Below are 19,963 nucleotides of genomic sequence, written 5' to 3'. Positions count from 1 at the left end.
CACTATTGAAGATGAGATAAAATGTACAGGTCATCACCTCTGTATAGCTGTTTGGAAACGCTCCACAATGCCGCAAACTCTTCCAGTTTCCACATGTTGTGATGTTTTCCACATTTTTGTCAGTAAGAAACACCGCCTCTCTCTTATTTCAACCATCCTGTGAGCTGTGAGAACAGCATCATAGTTTACACCATGCAATGTCCAGCTTTCTGTGAGAGCCAATGGATCGAAATGTGTTTATGTCGGTTTAACACCTGACACAGACCTTGAAGTCATGGTGGATAAAAAAAAAAAAAGGTATGGCGGTGTACAAAGCTGCAGACATATACTACTTCGATGTGTTACAGCGGAAAGCAACATATCAAACAGAGGCCCAATGACACTCTTTTTTAATTGATAGTCTGTGGGATATGGTGGTCCTACAGTGCAGGTCCTGAAGCGACTTCGATCATTGGTTACCTGCTCCAGTCGAGCAGTACCTGTATATTTTCAGTAGGATCTCCACATAGCACACAGACGGTACTTGTTTTTGACATATCGGAAGAGAGGAACACAGTAACACCTTATCAAATTCTCTATTGGGTGAGAGTGAAGTTTTTATAGCTCATAGTTTCTTTCTATTGGATGGTACAAAATAACGAAGATAGAGATAACGTTTTCGTGACAGATAGAAATGCACCCTGAGGGATGCTGTGCGCTAAGTCCGCCGCTGGCGGCCGGAGTGGCCGTGCGTTCTAGGCGCTACAGTCTGGAGCCGAGAGACCGCTACCGTCGCAAGTTAGAATCCTGTCTCGGGCATGGATGTGTGTGTGATGTCCTTAAAACTAATTAAACCTAACTAACCTAAGTTCTAGGCGACTGATGAGCTCAGAAGTTAAGTCGCATAGTGCTCAGAGCCATTTGAACCATTTGTAGTTTGAAAACATCCCTCAAAGCTGTAGCAAAATCATTGTCCATCTTCTAGTTCACATATTATGTGGAGTCTACCTAACTTTCCTCATAAACACTACTGTAACTGCTGGTACTGTCTTTCCTACTAGCTTGTGTCGCAGGAGAAAGCTTTGTTTGGCACTGGCTTTACACATTGCACCCGGTTAGCAGAGCTACGACAAAATGTTCCCATTTCCACCAGACGGTAAAAAGATGGTCCCGTTGCATTAACTCAGCTCTCCGTGTTTGTCTCTCCAACTTCGGCTCAGTTACGACTCAAACTGTGATGACCACATGGACAAGGCTGCAGTGAGATCGTGGCAGAGACCGAGGGAGAGTTACAAGGTGCAGAGGGACTGATTAAAATCACGATGGAGTTTTGCCGTACAGGGTCCTTAGCAGACAGGATCGAAAGAGGTAACTAGTTTTGAGATTGGAGAGTGCCGTGAATATAATCTACCAGTGGCTGTAATCATGAAAATGTGAATCTCGTGTCACTATGGCCTCCCGTCGGGTAGAGTGTTCGCCGGGTGCAAGTCTTTCTACATCTACATTCATACTCCGCAAGCCACCTGACGGTGTGTGGAGGAGGGTACCCTGAGTACCTCTATCGGTTCTCCCTCCTATTCCAGTCTCGTATTGTTCGTAGAATGATGTATTGTCGGTATGCTTCTGTGGGGGATCTAATCTCTCTGATTTTATCCTCATGGTCTCTTCGCGAGATATACGTAGGAGGGAGCAATATACTGCTTGACACTTCGGTGAAGGTATGTTCTCGAAACCTTAACAAAAGCCCGTACCGAGCTACTGAGCGTCTCTCCTGCAGAGTCTTCCACTGGAGTTTATCTTTCTTCCCGTAACGCTTTCGCGATTACTAAATGATCCTGTAACGAAGCGCGCTGCTCTCCGTTGGATCTTCTCTGTCTCTTCTATCAAACCTATCTGGTGCGGATCCCACACTGCTGAGCAGTATTCAAGCAGTGGGCGAACAAGAGTACTGCAGCCTACTTCCTTTTTTTTCGGATTGCATTTCCTTGGGATTCTTCCAACGTATCTCAGTCTGGCATCTGATTTACCGACGATCAACTTTATATGATCATTCCATTTTAAATCACTCCTAATGCGTACTCCCAGATAATTTATGCAATTAACTGCTTCCAGTCGCTGACCTATCTTGTAGATAAATAAGGGATCTATCTTTCTATGTATTCGCAGCACATTACACTTGTCTACATTGAGATTCAATTGCCATTCCTTGCACCATGCGTCAATTCGCTGCAGATCCTCCTGCATTTCAGTACAATTTTCCATTGTTGCAACCTCTCGATACACCACAGTATCACCTGCAAAAAGCCTCAGTGAACTTCCGATGTCATCCACCAGGTCATTTATTGTGAAAAGCAACGGTCCTATGACACTCCCCAGCGGCACACCTGAAATCACTCTTACTTCGGAACACTTCTCTCCATTGAGAATGACATGTTGCGTTCTGTTATCTAGGAACTCCTCAATCCAATCACACAATTGTCTGATAGTCCGTATGCTCTTACTTTGTTCGTTAAACGACTGTGGGGAACTGTGTCAAACGCCTTGCGGAAGTCAAGAAACAGGGCATCTGCCTGTGAACCAGTGTCTGTGGCCCTCTGAGTCTCGTGGACGAATAGCGCGAGCTGGGTTTCAAACGACCGTCTTTTTCGAAACCATTGCTGATTCCCACAGAGTAGATTTCTAGTCTCCAGAAAATACATTGTACTCGAACATAATACGTGTTCCAATATTCTACAACAGATCGACGTTAGAGATATAGGTCTATAGTTCTGCACATCTGTTCGATGTCCCTTCTTGAAAACGGGGAGGACCTGTGCCCTTTTCCAATCCTTTGGAACGCTTCGCTCTTCTAGAGACCTACGGTACACTGCTGCAAGAAGGGGGGAAAGTTCCTTCGCGTACTCTGTGTAAAATCAAACTGGTATCCCATCAGGTCCAGCGGCCTTTCCCCTTTTGAGCAATTTTAATTGTTTCTCTATCCCTCTGTCGTCTATTTCGATATCTACCATTTTGTCAACTGTGCGACAATCTAGAGAAGGAAGTACAGTGCAGTCTTCCTCTGTGAAACAGCTTTGGAAGAAGACATCTAGTATTTCGGTCTTTAGTCTGTCATCCTCTGTTTCAGTACCATTTTGATCACAGAGTGGACATTTTGTTTTGATCCACCTACCGCTTTGACATAGGACCAACATATCTTAGGATTTCTGCCAAGTCAGTACATAGAACTTTACTTTCGAATTCATTGAACGCCTCTCGCATAGCCCTCCTCACACTACCTTTCGCTTCGCGTAATTTTTGTTTGTCTGCAAGGCTTTGGCTATGTTTATGTTTGCTGTGAAGTTCCCTTTGCTTCCGCAGCAGTTTTCTAACTCGGTTGTTGTACCACGGTGGCTCTTTTCCATCGCTTACGATCTTGCTTGGCACATACTCATCTAACGCATAGTGTACGATGGTTTTGAACTTTGTCCACTGATTCTCAACACTATCTGTATTTGAGACAAAACTTTTATGTTGAGCCATCAGGTACTTTGTAATCTGCTTTTCGTCACTTTTGCTAAACAGAAAAATCTTCCTACCTTTTTTTAATATTTCTATTTACGGCTGAAATCATAGATGCAGTAACCGCTTTATGATCGCTGATTCCCTGTTCTGCATTAACTGATTCAAATAGTTCGGGTCTGTTTGTCACCAGAAGGTCTAATATGTTATCGCCACGAGTCGGTTCTCTGTTTAACTGCTCAAGGTAGTTTTCAGATAAAGCACTTCAAAAAATTTCACTGGATTCTTTGTCCCTGCCACCCGTTATGAACGTTTGAGTCACCCAGTCTGTATCCGGCAAATTAAAATCTCCACCCAGAACTCTAACATGGTGGGGAAATGTACTCGAAATGTTTTCCAAATTATTCTTCATGTGCTGAGCCCGGGGTCCTATAGAGACATCCAATTACGATGTCTGAGCCTGCTTTATCCTTGACCCTCACCCAAATCATTTGACAATTCGGATCTCCGTCAATTTCCTTCGATACTATTGCACTTCTTATCGCTATAAACACGCCTCCCCCTTCACTGTCCAGCCTGTCTCTGCGGTATACATTCCAATCTGAGTTTAGGATTTCATTACTGTTTACGTCTGGTTTCAGCCAACTTTCTGTCCCTAGTACTATATGGGGGCTGTGACCGTTTATTAATGAGAGCAGTTCTGGGACCTTTCTATAGACGCTCTTGCAGTTTACTATTAGCACATTAATATTGTTATTCCCTGTTGCATTTTGCCTACTCCTACCTTGCCGCGTCTCAGGAGGCGTCTTGTCGGGCCTAGGGAGGGAATTCTCTAACCTAAAAACCCCCATGTGCACTCCACACGTACTCCGCTACCATTGTAGCCGCTTCCGGCCTGTAGTGCACGCCTGACCTATTCAGGGGGACCCTACATTTCTGAATCCGATAGCGGAGGTCAAGAAATTTGCACCCCAGCTCTCCGCAGAATCGTCTGAGCCTCTGGTTTAAGCCTTCCACTCGGCTCCAAACCAGAGGACCGCGATCGGTTCTGGGAACGATACTACAAATAGTTAGCTCAGATTCCACCCCGCGAGCGAGGCTTTCCGCCTTCACCAATTCCGCCAACCGCCTGTACGAACTGAGGATGACCTCTCAACCCAGACGGCAGGAGTCATTCGTGCCGACATGAGCAACAATTTGCAGTCAGGTGCACCCAGTGCTCTCTATCGCCGCCGGTAGGGCGGGTCTCGGATGAGACCCCCAGGCAAGCAGACAGAGTGAACACTGGCCTTCTTCCCCGACCTTTCCGCTATTTTCCTAAGGGGCTCCATCACCCTCCTAACGTTGGAGCTCCCAATAACTAATAAACCCCTCCCCCCGTGTGCCTGCTCGGACCTTGCTGAAGGAGCAGCCACATGTCCACTCACAGACAGAGCGGGTGATGCCACACGGCCAGCCTCCACATTGACCCTCCGCCTCGTGCGCCGCGAACGCCACTGAACCCGCCACTCCCCTTGCGGAGAGGGTGGCCCAACCGCGCCCGGTACCCGAGAAGATATCTTGACAGCAGGGACAGTGGGTGAAGCATGTAACACCTGGGGTGTACCTTGAGACGCTCCAGACTCCCCACTGCCGCTACACTCCGAGGTAGCAGCCTGAAGACGGATGACCGCGGCCATCAACACGCTCAGCTGTTCGCGAAGAGTGGCCAGCTCCTCGTGCGTCCGTACACAGCAGTCACACATCCTATCCATCCTAAGGAATTAATTTACTGAAGAGACTTAATAAACTTTTAACTAGACTGCTAATTCACTAAAGGCGGCTGATTATTGACTAAACTGTGATTGCTAGCCACTTCTTGTAGAAAACAATGAAAATAGCACTACCCGTCTCTGGACTGTATTGAAAACAAACACTAGCACTACTGGCACTATGGCTCACTAAAGGGACTCTCTCTGACTGTATTCAAAACTAACAGGAAATTTATGGAACACTATTAATAGCAGTCGACAATTAAAGCTTCCTAAAAGCAAAAACACACGGTAAAAGAAGTGACAAGTAAGAAAAATACAGTTAATACTTAAATAACGTAGCTCGCTGCACAGCAGACGTGAAGCAGACGGCGGTTAGGACGACATTTTCGGTTTGACGCCACTTCGACGAGTTGCGCGTCGATGGGGGATGAAATGATGATGGTTAGAACAACACAACATCCAGTCCCTGAGCGGAAAAAGTCTCCAGTCCAGCCGGGAATCGAACCCGGTCGCTTAGGATTGACATTCTGTCGAGCTGACCACTCAGCTACCGGGACTGGACGCTGTAATCATTAAGACAACGCGATAGGATGCACCCAAAATATGTGGTTGAATGGTACTAAATTCCAGACAGCATTTCTGGCTGAAAGCTTGACACTAAAGACCTGAGAAGTCATGGGATTTTATACATATTTTATGAGGTCCATCTAGTGATGCATTTTTAAGTGATTGCTCATATAACATACCATCCACTGTATGTGATCATTCTCAATCAACCATCAACCTCCCCTATAGCCACGTGGATATATCGCAGAACCTCTGTTACACTGTCTACATACTATCGATATAGAAGACGCTACAAATACTGTTTGTCAGTGTGACAAATACGTAGCAGCTGCAAGAAGCAGTTGCAAATATTGGACTAGTACCATGTTTCTTAGCTGCATCACTTTCTAAATTCGGTGATAGTGTTGATTTTATTACGGGCTTACATCGCTAGCAATGTGCACCTACACTTTCGGTCTGTTAATACAGAAACCGCAATCACTATCCACGTTCAATATCTTGGTATTTGTGCGGAAGACTACTTTATTCAGAAGCACTAGCATACCTCGACTTATAAGGAAGGTATACTTTTCAGCATGGATATCGTTGTTGATACTTGGGTGTCTGTAGAACGAAGACCGATTTTTATGCGGGGTTACAATAACACGGTCTTTGCGATCGGGTTTTTTTAATATCTGGTAGCTCATAGGACGATTATGCCTCTCTTCCTAAGACACACATGCAAGGTAAACAAATGAGGCATGTCGATCCATCGCGGTTTTCCACTGAATATTGCTTGGAGCCAACAGCATTCAGTTACTGGCGAAATATTGTACTTAGTAGGCGGTGTGAATGGCAGGTTTATAAAGCTAGTTTTGGGGGTGTGAAGTGACTGTGGTTATAGTTTCAACATGTACAAAGAAAACGGCTGTGTCCAGTCATAAGGGAGATATGGGTTTGACATGGGGGATTGCAGTTTCAAGGCATCGATAGCCATAAGCAGGTGCCCAGTCTTAAGAGGGTTATTGATATTTCCAGAGCCACAGTCTTCAGGAGGAGGTGTTTCTGTTACTTCGATCTCTTTTTAATGTTATCAGGTTGGGGCTGCAATCGAACTATGTGATTGTAATTACAGTGATAAATACGTCGTTGGTTTCCTAGGACGACAAAGTTCGTCATGAGGAGCACGTGGCAGAGGTAGACTGTGGCCAGAACAAATGGGTTTGCTGGCTAAAAGCTCTTGCGAGTGGTAGAGACAAAGAAAAGTTCAGGCCAGCGGACTAGTCGTTTTTTGCGCACAGCTGCAGGACAACTCCCGGCGATTATGCCCTCTGGATAGCTGAATAGCGAACTGATACTCAGTACGAGTTGAGCTGTCTTTTCGATCGCGTGTGTTGCATGTATTCTCCATGGACAATTGAACAATTCAGTATTGATCACTGCCAAGTGTTGGTCCTGAACGCATTGATGAAATCCGAAGTCCTACCACTCCAATTATCCCTGGACGCCGCCCATGGCTTGGATGGTGCATTCTGGTATACACGCACATCCATGGCTGCTACAGTTTTCTCTGGCCTCTGAGCGTTGGCAATGGCGGTGTACGAGGGGACAGGTGCGCTGTGTGTGGACGATCAGGAGGTGGTTTAAGTGTGTCAGGTTTAGTGCTTCTCAATACATCACAGTGATCTCTGTCTTTCAGTGGTATTTGCTGTTGTCTCTATCATATCAGGCAGTAGACCCTTCCTTCTCGTTCTCCTCCATCTCCATCTCATTATAGCACCAGTACAAACCCTCCACAGATTGTTTATAGACATAGCGTGCAACTGAACTGAACTTCGAAATTTTCAGTTACCTTCAACTTAATCGACTTTCTACCAAATGACGTAACTGTACTAGTATCGACCGATAGGAGGCAAGTGAAAGAAATAACAGTAGGGTTTGCATACTGGGAGGTTGTAAAAATGGCTGTGAGCACTATGGGGTTTAACAGCTCAGGACATCAGTCCCCTAGAACTTAGAACTACTTAAACCTAACTAACCTAAGGACATCACACACATCCATGCTCGAGGCAGGATTCGAACCTGCCACCGCAGCAGTCGCGCGGATCCAGACTGAAGCGCCTAGAAACGCTCGGTCACTCCGGCCGGCTGGGAGGTTGTAGGATAACATCCCATCAAATATTCCAGTTCTATTATCCACCAATAGGAAGCAAGGAAAAACTGTCCACAAAAAGGGTACCGATGTAATTAATTACTCAATCAGTCAGATAGAGTGCGGGAATATTTCCAAGACATCCACACCTGGGGTTTACCAGGTAAATGCTGCTTTGTTTGTGGTTTAAACCAACAATGACCAACGGTGCGTACAGTCCTGGCAGTGGCACACTACATGACGTGACTGCTTGAGAGAGAGAGAGAGAGAGAGAGAGAGAGAGAGAGAGAGAGAGAGCATGTGCTTCAACTTTGCCACCAGCTGAAGCTTTTGTTTAGGGATTAGTGCAACTTCCACTCTGCCAGTAGCCAGTCATGGACCTGAGTGGGATTAGTGCAGCCTCCGCATGAAGAAATAGGCGAAATGGCCAGCCTCGCGAACTGGTTGGAGGTGTGGTCGCACAGTGCTATGAGGTTGATGAAAAGGATTTTCAACAGTGTAATAACGCTTGGTGAGTTATGTTGATGGAATTCCTTGCACAATTGGGATAATAAAGCGCCACAATTGTTTAAATATTCCGAACTACATTGTCACCATCAAAATTTTCCAAGCTCTCGTAAACGACGGCGAGAAGTATTTACAGAAAATCTAAATAATTCTAATCATTCTAATATTTCAAATATTTCCCCCTATGAGTGAATATAAATTGGTTCAAGAATCATGAAAGAAGGTTGTATACATGGAGGAAGCTTAGAGATACTAGAAGGTATCAGATAGATTATATAATGGTGAGACAGAGATTTAGGAACCAGGTTTTAAATTTTAATGACAAAAAAAAAGTTCAAATGGCTCTGAGCACAATGGGACTTAAAATCTGAGGTCATCAGTCCCCTATAAATCCGAAATAAATAAACCTAACTAACCTAAGGACATCACACACATCCATGCCCGAGCCAAATTTCGAAACTGCGACAGTAGCGGTCGCAAGTTCCAGACTGTAGCACCTAGAACCGCTCGGCCACTCAGGCCGACAAATTGTAAGGCATTTTCAGGGGTAGATGTGGACTCTGACCACAATCTATTGGTTATGAATTACAGATTAAAACTGAAGAAACTGCGAAAAGGGGAGAATTTAAGGAGATGGGACCGTGGATAAACTGACTAAACCAGAGATTGTACAGAGTTTTAGGGAGAGCATAGGGGCACAATTGACAAGAATGGGGGAAAAGAAATACAGCAGAAGAAGAATGGGTAGCTCTGAGGGATGAAGAAGTCAAGGCAGCAGAGGATCAGGTAGGTAAAAAGACGAGAGATGCTAGAAATCTTTGGGTAACAGAAGAAATATTGAATTTAATTGATGAAAGGAGAAAATATAAAAATGCAGTAAATGAAGCGGGCAAAAAGGAATAGAAACGTCTCAAAAATGAGATCGGCAGGAAGTGCAAAATGGCTAAGCAGGGATGGCTAGACGACAAATGTATGAATGTAGAGGGCTCATCTCACTAGGGGTAAGATAGATAGTGCCTACAGGAAGAAAGGAGAAAGGAGAACCACTTGCATGGATATCAAGAGCTCAGATGGAAACCCAGTTCTAAGCAAAGAAGGGAAAGCAGAAAGGTGGAAGGAGTATATAGAGGGTCTATACAAGGGCAATGTAATTGAGGACAATGTTATGGAAATGAAAGAGGATGTAGATGAAGGTGAAATGGGAGATATGATACTGCATGAAGAGTTTGAAAGAGCACTGAAAGACCTGAGTCAAAACAAAGACCCGAGAGTGGACAACATTCCATTAGAACTACTGACAGCCTTGGGAGAGCCAGTCCTGACAAAACTCTACCATCTGGTCAGTAAGATATATGAGACAGGCGAAATACCCTCATACTTCAAGAAGAATATAATAATTCCAATTCCAAATGAAGCAAGTGTTGACAGATGTGAAAATTACCGAACTATCAGTTTAATAAGTCACGGCTGTAAAATACTAGCACAAATTCTTAACAGAAGAATGGAAAAACTGGTACAAGCCGAACTCAAGAAAGATCAGTTTGGATTCCGCAGAAATGCTGTAACACGTGAGGCAATACTGACCCTACGACTTATCTTAGAAGAAAGATTAAGGAAAGGCAAACCTACATTCCTAGCATTTGTAGACTTAGAGAAAGCTTTTGACAGTGTTGACTGGAATACTCTCTTTCAAATTCTGAAGGTGGCAGGGGTAAAATACAGGGAGCGAAAGTCGTTTTTCAATTTTAACAGAAACCAGATGGCAGTTATAAGAGTCAAGGGGCACGAAAGGGAAGCAGTGGTTGGAAAGGGATTGAGACGGGGTTGTAGCCTCTCCCCGATGCTGTTGAATCTGTATATTGAGCAAGTAGTAAAGAAAACAAAATATAAATTCTGAGTAGGTATTAAAATTCATGGAGAAGAATTAAAAACTTTGACAGAGTTACAATGTCATTTGCGAACCTCAGAGACAGCAAAAGACTTGGAAGAGCAGTTGAACGGAATGGACAGTGTCTTGAAAGGAGGATATAAGATGAACATCAACAAAAGCAAAACGAGGATAATGGAATGTAGTCGAATTAAGGCCTGTGATGCTGAGGGAATTGGATTAGGAAATGAGACGTTTAATGTAGTAAAGGAGTTTTGCTACTTGGGGAAAAAAATAACTGATGATGTTCTAATTAGAGAGGATATAAAATGTAGACCGAGAATGGCAAGGAAAGCGTTTCTGAAGAAGAGAAATTTGTTAAAACCGAGTATAGATTTAGAAGTATTTGTATGGAGTACGTGGACGATAAATAGTTTGGACAAGAAGAGAATAGAAGCTTTCGCAATGTGGTGCTATACAAAGATGCTGAAGATTAGTTGGGTGGATCACATAACTAATGAGAAGGTATTGAATAGAATTGGGGAGAAGAGGAGTTTGTGGCACAACTTGACTAGAAGTAGGAATCGGTTGGTAGGACATGTTCTGAGGCATCAAGGAATCAGCAATTTAGTACTGGAGGGCAGTGTGGAGGGTAAAAATCGTAGAGGGAGACCAAGAGATGACTACACTAAGCAGATTCAGAAGGATGTAGGTTGGGGTAGGTGCTGGGAGATGAAGCAGCTTGCACAGGATAGAGTAGCATGGAGAGCTGCATCAAACCAGTCTCAGGACTGAAGACCAAAACAACAACAACAAAATGTGAGTGATTACAATGACTACTGTTAACCCGCTGCCCCACACTTTGTATAGACCCTCTACATACTCGTTCGACCTCCCACCTTTCCCATCTTTGCTGAAGACTGGTTCTCCATCTGAGATCTTTATATTCGTACAGCTGCTTCTCTTTGTTTCCCGAATACCTCCTTAACTTTCCTGTAGCCTAATTCACAGAACAATTTCGGTCGAGTGGTAAAAAGTGAAACAAATGCCTGAAATGGCATCGGCTTTTATTGAAATGGAAAAAGACAGTAAAACTGGGCAACAGACGGGCAACTTTGCAAACTGTCAGCGTGGCGGGTGCGAGGTAGGTCGATGTTACTAAATCGCATCGTCCCATGTCTGGCTAATAAACACTCTCCGAAAGGTACGACTTTTATCCAGGACGGCGCCCCACTCCGCACTGCTACACGTGTGCAAGATGTCTCGCGCACATTATTTAGTGAGGATCACGAGCTGAGCAGCCACTCCCGGCTCCCCAGACCTCAGTACGTGTGATTATTGGCTGTGGGCTTAGCTGAGGTCTCAAGTCACCCGCGATCGTCCGACCGCATTAACGATGCTAAAAGACAACACTCGACGGCAGTTTTTCACCATACCTACTGGTGAGTTGTACAGAGCTTTTCACAACGTTGTCGCCTGACTACAGGCACTGTGGGTGAATGACGGCCGACATACTGAGCATTTGTTATAAGTAACATCTTCAAAACTCCATTGCTATGCTAAATATTGCTTTTGTATCATATAAAGAGCCATCTGTTGGTGTACATCTACATCTACATGGATACTCTGCAAATTACATTTAAGTGCCTGGCAGAGGGTTCATAGAAACACCTTCACAATTCTCTATTATTCCAATTTCGTATAGCGCGGGGAAAGAATGGAAACCTGTATCTTTCCGTACGAGCTCTGATTTCCCTTATTTTATGGTGGTGATCGTGCCTCCCTATATAGTTCGGTGTCAACAAAACATTTTCGCACCCGGAGGAGAAAGTTGGTGATTGGAATTTCGTGAGAAGATTCCGTCACTACGAAAAACGCCTTAAATTATGCCTAACCCACATCCGGTATCATTTCGGTGACACTCTCTCCCATATTTCGCGATAAAACAAAATGTGCTGCCTTTCTTTGAACTTTTTCGATGTACTCCGTCAGTCCTATCTGGTAGGTATCCCATACCGCGCAGCAGTATTCTAAAAGAGGACGGACAAGTGTAGTGTAGGCAGTCTCCTTAGAAAATATAACCGACCTACTAAGTGTCCTGAAAATAAAACGCAGCCTTTGGTGAGCCTTTCCCACAACATTTTCTATGTGTTCTGTCCAATTTAACTTGTTCGTAATTGTAATACCTAGATATATAGTTGAATTTACGGCTTTTCGATTAGACCTATTTATCGTGTAACCGAAGTTTAAAGAGTTCCTTTTAGTACTCTTGTGGATGATCTCACACTTTTCGTTATTTAGGGTCAGCTGCAACTTTTCGCACCATCAGATATCTTTTCTAAATCATTTTGCAGTTTATTTTGATCTTTTGATCTAGGCGCGCAGTCCGGAACCGTGCGACTGCTACTGTCGCAGGTTCGAATCCTGTGTGTGATGTCCTTAGGTTAGTTAGGTTTAAGTAGTTCTAAGTTCTAGGGGACTAGTGACCGCAGCAGTTGATTCCCATAGTGCTCAGAGTAATTTAAATTTGATCTTTTGATGACTTTATTAGTCGATAAACGGAAGCGTCATCTGCAAACAACCGAAGACAGCTGCTCAGATTGTCTCCCAAATCGTTTATATGGATAAGGAACAGAAAAGGGCCTATAGCACTACCTTGGGGAACGCCGGAAATCACTTCTGCTTTACTCGATGACGTTCCGTCAATTACTAAGAATTGTGACCTTCGTGACAGGAAATGGCCAATCCAGTCACAAAACTGAGACGATATTCCATAATCATGCATTTTCACTACGAGCCGCTTGTGCGGTACAGTGTCAAAGGCCTTCCGGAAATACGGAATCGATCTCAAATCCCTTGTCAATAGCACTCAACAAGAGCTAGTTGTGTTTCACAGGAACAATCTTTACAAAACCCATGTTGACTGCGTGTCAGTGTTATAGCGCAGAGGAGGCATTGATTGTAAATTGCCACTAGCATACTTCATATACGACCAGAATATCTTGGATTTGTCTGCCAGGTTTCGAGACAAAGTTTCGTCGTGGAAACTGTTATAGGCATCTCGCATTGAACTCTGGCTATCCTTTAGAGAAGCCCGAAATTTAAGCAATCTTAGGGATTTTGCGTCTGTTTAAATTTGGCATGTTTGTTTCGTTATTTCTGCAACAGTGTTCTAACCCGTTTTGTGTACCACGGAGGATCAGCTCCGCCGTTTGTTAGTTTATTTCGTATAAATCTCTCAATTGCTGCCGATACTATTTTTTGAATGCAAACCACTTCTGGTCTACACTTATATTATTAATTTGGAATGAGTCGAGATTGTCTCTCAGGAAGGCGTCAAGTGAAATTTTATCAACATTTTTGAATAGGTATAATTTTTATTTGTTTTTCGAGGATTTCGGGATTACAATATACAGTCTCGCTACGACAACCCTGTGTTCACTAATCCCTATAACGGTTTTGATGCTCGTTATTAACTCAGGATTATTTGTCATTTGCACTTTCTTTAGTTTCAGTAAAAACCTAAATTTGGGAAATTTGTGGTAAGTTCCTATGGGACCAAACAGCTGAGACCATCGGTCCCTAACTTAAACTGACTTACATTACGGACAAAACACACACCCGTGCCCGAGGAAGGGCTCGAACCTCCGAGGGGAGCCGTGCGAACCGTGGGAAGGCGCCCAAGACAACTCGGCTACCGCGTGCGGCTATCTCTACCTGCATTATTCCGTGAAATATTGACTTTTGAAATAATATGGACTTTAGCATATCCCTGCACAATATCAACAGCAAGGCTTCCAAGACACTTCCCTCGGGCACAATCTAAGTTACTTTGATACTTAATGATGACTCTTCATCCAAGATTACAAGCTACATTCTCCTTATCAAATATCCTCAACTGACGCAAATTTTCATTGATTCCTCATAGTGCCTTACTATTGATAATAGTATAGCATTGGTACTGAATCAAATACTTTTCGAAAATCGAAAAATACTGCATTTATCTGCCTTCGTCCATTACTTTTAGCAGTCATCTGATAAAATAGCGAGTTGGGTTTCACGTGATCATTGTTTTCGGAAATCATACAGGTTGCCATAGGGAGGTCATTCTGTCAGACATACCTCGTTATTTTTTTAATTTAGAATATATTCTAAGATTCTATAACAAATCGATATCAAGGATACCGGACGGAAGTTTTGAGGATCACGTGTACTGCCCTTCTTGTAAACGGGTGCGATCTGTGACTTCTTCCAACTACTGGGCAGGGCTTTTTGTTCGTGCGATGGACGATGGATTATAGTTAACAGAACTGCTAACGCAGCCGCAAATACCATGCACCGTGTTAAGGGATCGGCCGAGCCATGGAGCTTCATTCAATTAGAGAGATTTCAGCTGTTCTCAATGTTCGATGATCTATTGGAATTAGCCGGACGCTGTGGCCGAGCGGTTCTAGGCCCTTCAGTCCGGGAATGCACTGCTGCTACGGTCGCAGGTTCGAATCCTGCCTCGGGCATGGATGTGTGTGATGTCCTTAGGTTAGTTAGGCTTAAGTAGTTCCAGGTCTAGGGGACTGATGACTTCAGATGTTAAGTCCCATAGAGCTCAGAGCAATTTGAACCATCTATTGAAACTGATTAAAGGTAAACACACTATATGAGCAGAAGCGTTCTCTTCTGCAAATGCTTTGCAAAAAAGGGATGACAGTCCTTTTTGAACAGCAATCTGTTGTAGACTAATTATTATTGGTTTTCCCATTTTAAGGATACTGCAAATACACTCCTGGAAATGGAAAAAAGAACACATTGACACCGGTGTGTCACACCCACCATACTTGCTCCGGACACTGCGAGAGGGCTGTGCAAGCAATGATCACACGCACGGCACAGCGGACACACCAGGAAGCGCGGTGTTGCCCGTCGAATGGCGCTGGCTGCGCAGCATTTGTGCACCGCCGCCGTCAGTGTCAGCCAGTTTGCCGTGGCATACGGAGCTCCATCGCAGTCTTCAACACTGGTAGCATGCCGCGACAGCGTGGACGTGAACCGTATGTGCAGTTGACGGACTTTGAGCGAGGGCGTATAGTGGGCATGCGGGAGGTCGGGTGGACGTACCGCCGAATTGCTCAACACGTGGGGCGTGAGGTCTCCACAGTACATCGATGTTGTCGCCAGTGGTCGGCGGAAGGTACACGTGCCCGTCGAACTGGGACTGGACCGCAGCGACGCACGGATGCACGCCAAGACCGTAGGATCCTACGCAGTGCCGTAGGGGACCGCCCCGCCAATTTCCATCAAATTAGGGACACTGTTGCTCCTGGGGTATCGGCGAGGACCATTCGCAACCGTCTCCATGAAGCTGGGCTACGGTCCCGCACACCGTTAGGCCGTCTTCCGCTCACGCCCCAACATCGTGCAGCCCGCCTCCAGTGGTGTCGCGACAGGCGTGAATGGAGGGACGAATGGAGACGTGTCGTCTTCAGCGATGACAGTCGCTTCTGCCTTGGTGCCAATGATGGTCGTATGCGTGTTTGGCGCCGTGCAGGTGAGCTCCACAATCAGGACTGCATACGACCGAGGCACACAGGGCCAACACCCGGCATCATGGTGTGGGGAGCGATCTCCTACACTGGCCGTATACCTCTGGTGATCGTCGAGGGGACACTGAACAGTGCATGGTACATCCAAACCGTCATCGAACCCATAGTTGTACCATTCCTAGAACGGCAAGGGAACTTGCTGTTCCAACAGGACAATGCACGTCCGCATCTATCCCGTGCCACCCAACGTGCTCTAGAAGGTGTAAGTCAACTACCCTGGCCAGCAAGATCTCCGGATCTGTCCCCCATTGAGCATGTTTGGGACTGGATTAAGCGTCGTCTCACGCGGTCATCACGTCCAGCACGAAGGCTGGTCCAACTGAGGCGCCAGGTGGAAATGGCATGGCAAGCCGTTCCTCAGGACTACATCCAGCATCTCTACGATCGTCTCCATGGGAGAATAGCAGCCTGCATTGCTGCGAAAGGTGGATATACACTGTACTAGTGCCGACATTGTGCATGCTCTGTTGCCTGTGTCTATGTGCCTGTGGTTCTGTCAGTGTGATCATGTGATGTATCTGAGCCCAGGAATGTGTCAATAAAGTTTCCCCTTCCTGGGACAATGAATTCGCGGTGTTCTTATTTCAATTTCCAGGAGTGTATTTCATACCTGCCACAGAAAATTTGTGTACGTGGGGTTTGTATTCTAATTCGAACGTTTGATTTACGCTATACGTATTCGTTTCGGAATATCGTTTCTACGTCTTCCGTTAACTATACTTGGTTAACATTATGAAGACAATTAATAACATTAATGAAATACAACTTTGTTTGCGGAAAACATAATGATGTTCGAAGTTGCCAGTTTTTCCACGACAAACTACTTTCAACAACTTATTATATGCATAATTGTTGCAACTGATTGCTGGGAATTATATATATATATATATATATATATATATATATATATATATATATATATATATATATATATTGTGTGTATGTAAACAAATTTGAATTACAAAAAACAGATACTAAAAAAAATGGTTGCATGGCGCGAGATTCGATCCGGCGAACTTCGGAATTACCAACCCGAACCCGAGAGTTTACCGCTGCGCCACGACGCTGTAGAATACTATCAATCGTAGTGAGTATTTCACCGCAACGGTTTCTTTTAACTGTCAATTTTCTCGACAACGGCTGAGAAGTACATCTTGGTGCTTTCCCACATAGCACCTCTGGCCATGAGCTTTTATTATGCGCAGTATGAATTGAATCTGAATTTCACAATTGGCGGCCTCCCCTTGTAAGAGTGCTTCGAATTCCTCACGAGCTATCACAGACAGCCAACCGCGCGACGCTTGTTTACAGCGAGGCACGGGACAGAATGCACGCGGGGAGAGTTATGTTGTCCCGGTTGCCTCTTCGTCATATCATAGTTTTGAATCTGGAAGAGAGAAGGTGTCCAGCACGAGCCTTATAGACGTAAATCGGAAAGAGTTGTTTTCCGTCATTAGGCTGCCGCGATCCTGGCGGATACAGTAGTGATTTTTCCATCATTAATGTGCCGAATGAAATAAGTTTCGTGAATGAATACAGTGTTATTCTGTAAGTAACATATGACGAGTGCTGTATGTAGTTTGTAGAAATTAGCTCGTCTGTTTATGCCGTAGTAACTAGTTATTATTTGTTGTCATATCTTTCAGGTGCATAATCTGAGTAACGGAGGATGTACACCCTTCGACTAGCGTTGTAATATATAGTTGGGAGCCTGTCACAGACGATGTCAAGCGGGAAGTTACTGTCACTGTGTTTTGGTTTGCAAAATACAGATGCATTATCAACGCACTACCGGAAGCAGCCAGGTCTGTTTCTCGGCGTTCCAGGTTGATAGGAACGGCTATGGTCGAGAGATATTTGTGGTGACGAACGAAATAACTTTTCTTGATACTGAGGTACTATACCATGAAGACGAAGCAGAAGGTGATTCAGTGGAAGATATCCCGACTAGTGAATCGCTAAATTGTCATAACACTTCTGAAATCTCCACATCACTGGGAATATGTGCTTCATCCGTTCCCGATAAGTATCACGAACCGGTTACTAAACGACTTAACTACAGCTCTATACCCCTTGAAGTAAAAGTTAAGGCGGTAGCGCTAGCCAGGAATCATCCAAATTTGAACTTACAAACACTGCAAAGGAATGGAGCAACAACAGCCCTGGAACAGAAGAAGGACTTGAAGTTGTGTGAAAGTGATATCGTTAAAGGAGGGACAAGATACGACAAATACCAGGCGATAAATATGTGGACATACGACCGATTTGTCGAATCTTGTTGACGTAACTACAATGTAACAGCGAGAATACTTCAGGAGTGGGCTGCAGGTGCAGCGCTTCAATATACGGCCAACAAGGATTCTACGTCTGCTGCATCATTATCTTGGGCAAAAAATTTCAGATCGGGGTATAAAATTCGTCAACGGCGCGTCACTAAATACGTCTCTCATAAGGAGGTACAAAATATAGAAGATATACAGGAAGTGGGAGCTCTTTTCAACAGGCAAACGGCGTCACTTATGACCGGTTTTAATAGTGATTACGTGATCAACACCGGCATACAGGATGCGAGTATTGGGTGAACATTCGACGCACGTTATCGCATAAGGGAGAAAAACGAATCCTTGTCGCAGTTGGTAGTAAAAACCTACTAACACATTCGTACACGGCGCAACATGCAACTACAGCCTCTGGAAAACTGTTACGTAAGGTTTTCCTATGTTTACAAGAAACGAATGTTACATTTGGTCCTCAGGTTATAGAAGAGGTCAACCGTTTAACCGACTCGTTGAAAAATGTTTACATTACCTTCTCCAAACTGACGAATGCGATTTACAGAACATTTCTTGAGAATGTTTTAAAACCATACGTTCCCGATAGCAAGTTTTTTCTAGTAGTGGATTCCTGGAGTGGACAAAGTAATGCTATATTATATGACACAATGCTTATAGATGGCGAGGGTCAGCCGACGTGCACGGTAAAAGTAATACCGCCCAACTGTAACCCTGTGTACCAGCCGTGTGATGTTGATTTCTATCGCCAGGTTAAAAACTTTATTTCCAGGCTTCAGGATTGCAGTGTGCTTCTGGAAGCCCAGCGGGAATTGGACAACCGCACGGATACAATAACTATTTACAACATAATTCATAACCAACTTTCAGCACCGATTTTTCACGCAATGATATCGTATGCGTGGTATGCATCAAAATTAATTCCCGAAAAAGACATTTTTAAATGTAAACCAAGTTTGTTTTCCGCCTACTCTTGGGAAGGAACAGTGTAGCTATCGAAAGATTGCATTCATTAGATGTTCTTGGTGCCGTGAGTATATTTGTTTCAAATTTTTATGTGACAAGTACCAGCCATCTCGTTGTTCGACGAAAAATGAGGACACGTAACAGTGACTGGAAGAGCCATTCTAAAGTGACCTGGAGTAACATTTTAGTTGTTTACTACCCCAAGAAGTTTCAGAAATTTATTTGCCTACCTTATTTTTATCGTTCCTTATAGATTTACTTACCTCATTAACCCTCCTATTCCTATGAATTGAGATATGGAAAAATACAAACGAAAATAATAACATCCACTGGGTTTCCTCGCGATTCGAACCCGGGTTCTTAGATTCCCAGCCAGTTACCTTGGCTGTTGCGCTATCAGTGCTGTCGGCAAAAACCGTTTAAAAAGTAGGAACAGAAGCGACAGTTGTAAAACTTTCTTTCCTCGGTTTCTGGAATAGTATGCGTTTTCGGATAGAATAGCTGATATTGAAAAATGCTCTATTTACAATTATCTATCGATCCCACCAATTTTGAGTCGATTGCTCTTCATAACTTTTAGGGGTGATTTTTTCAATAACGCGGCGGTGTTGACCTAAAATATCTTAGATTCCTCCGTTTTAGGTTGTACACAAGCGACCTGCCAAATTTTAGCCGAATCGGTTGGCCGTGTCTGAGGCCTTCCATTTGTAAGGAGTTACATGTCAAGCTCAAGGAACAAACGCGCCGTCTCAGTGCGACGTCAAACATTATTTGTGAATATTTGAATGTTGTTGAAAGAGAAGGAA

The sequence above is a fragment of the Schistocerca gregaria genome, unplaced genomic scaffold (assembly GCF_023897955.1).
Source record: "Schistocerca gregaria isolate iqSchGreg1 unplaced genomic scaffold, iqSchGreg1.2 ptg000178l, whole genome shotgun sequence".
NCBI lineage: Eukaryota > Metazoa > Arthropoda > Insecta > Orthoptera > Acrididae > Schistocerca > Schistocerca gregaria.
Note: the sequence above shows the minus strand (reverse complement) of the source record.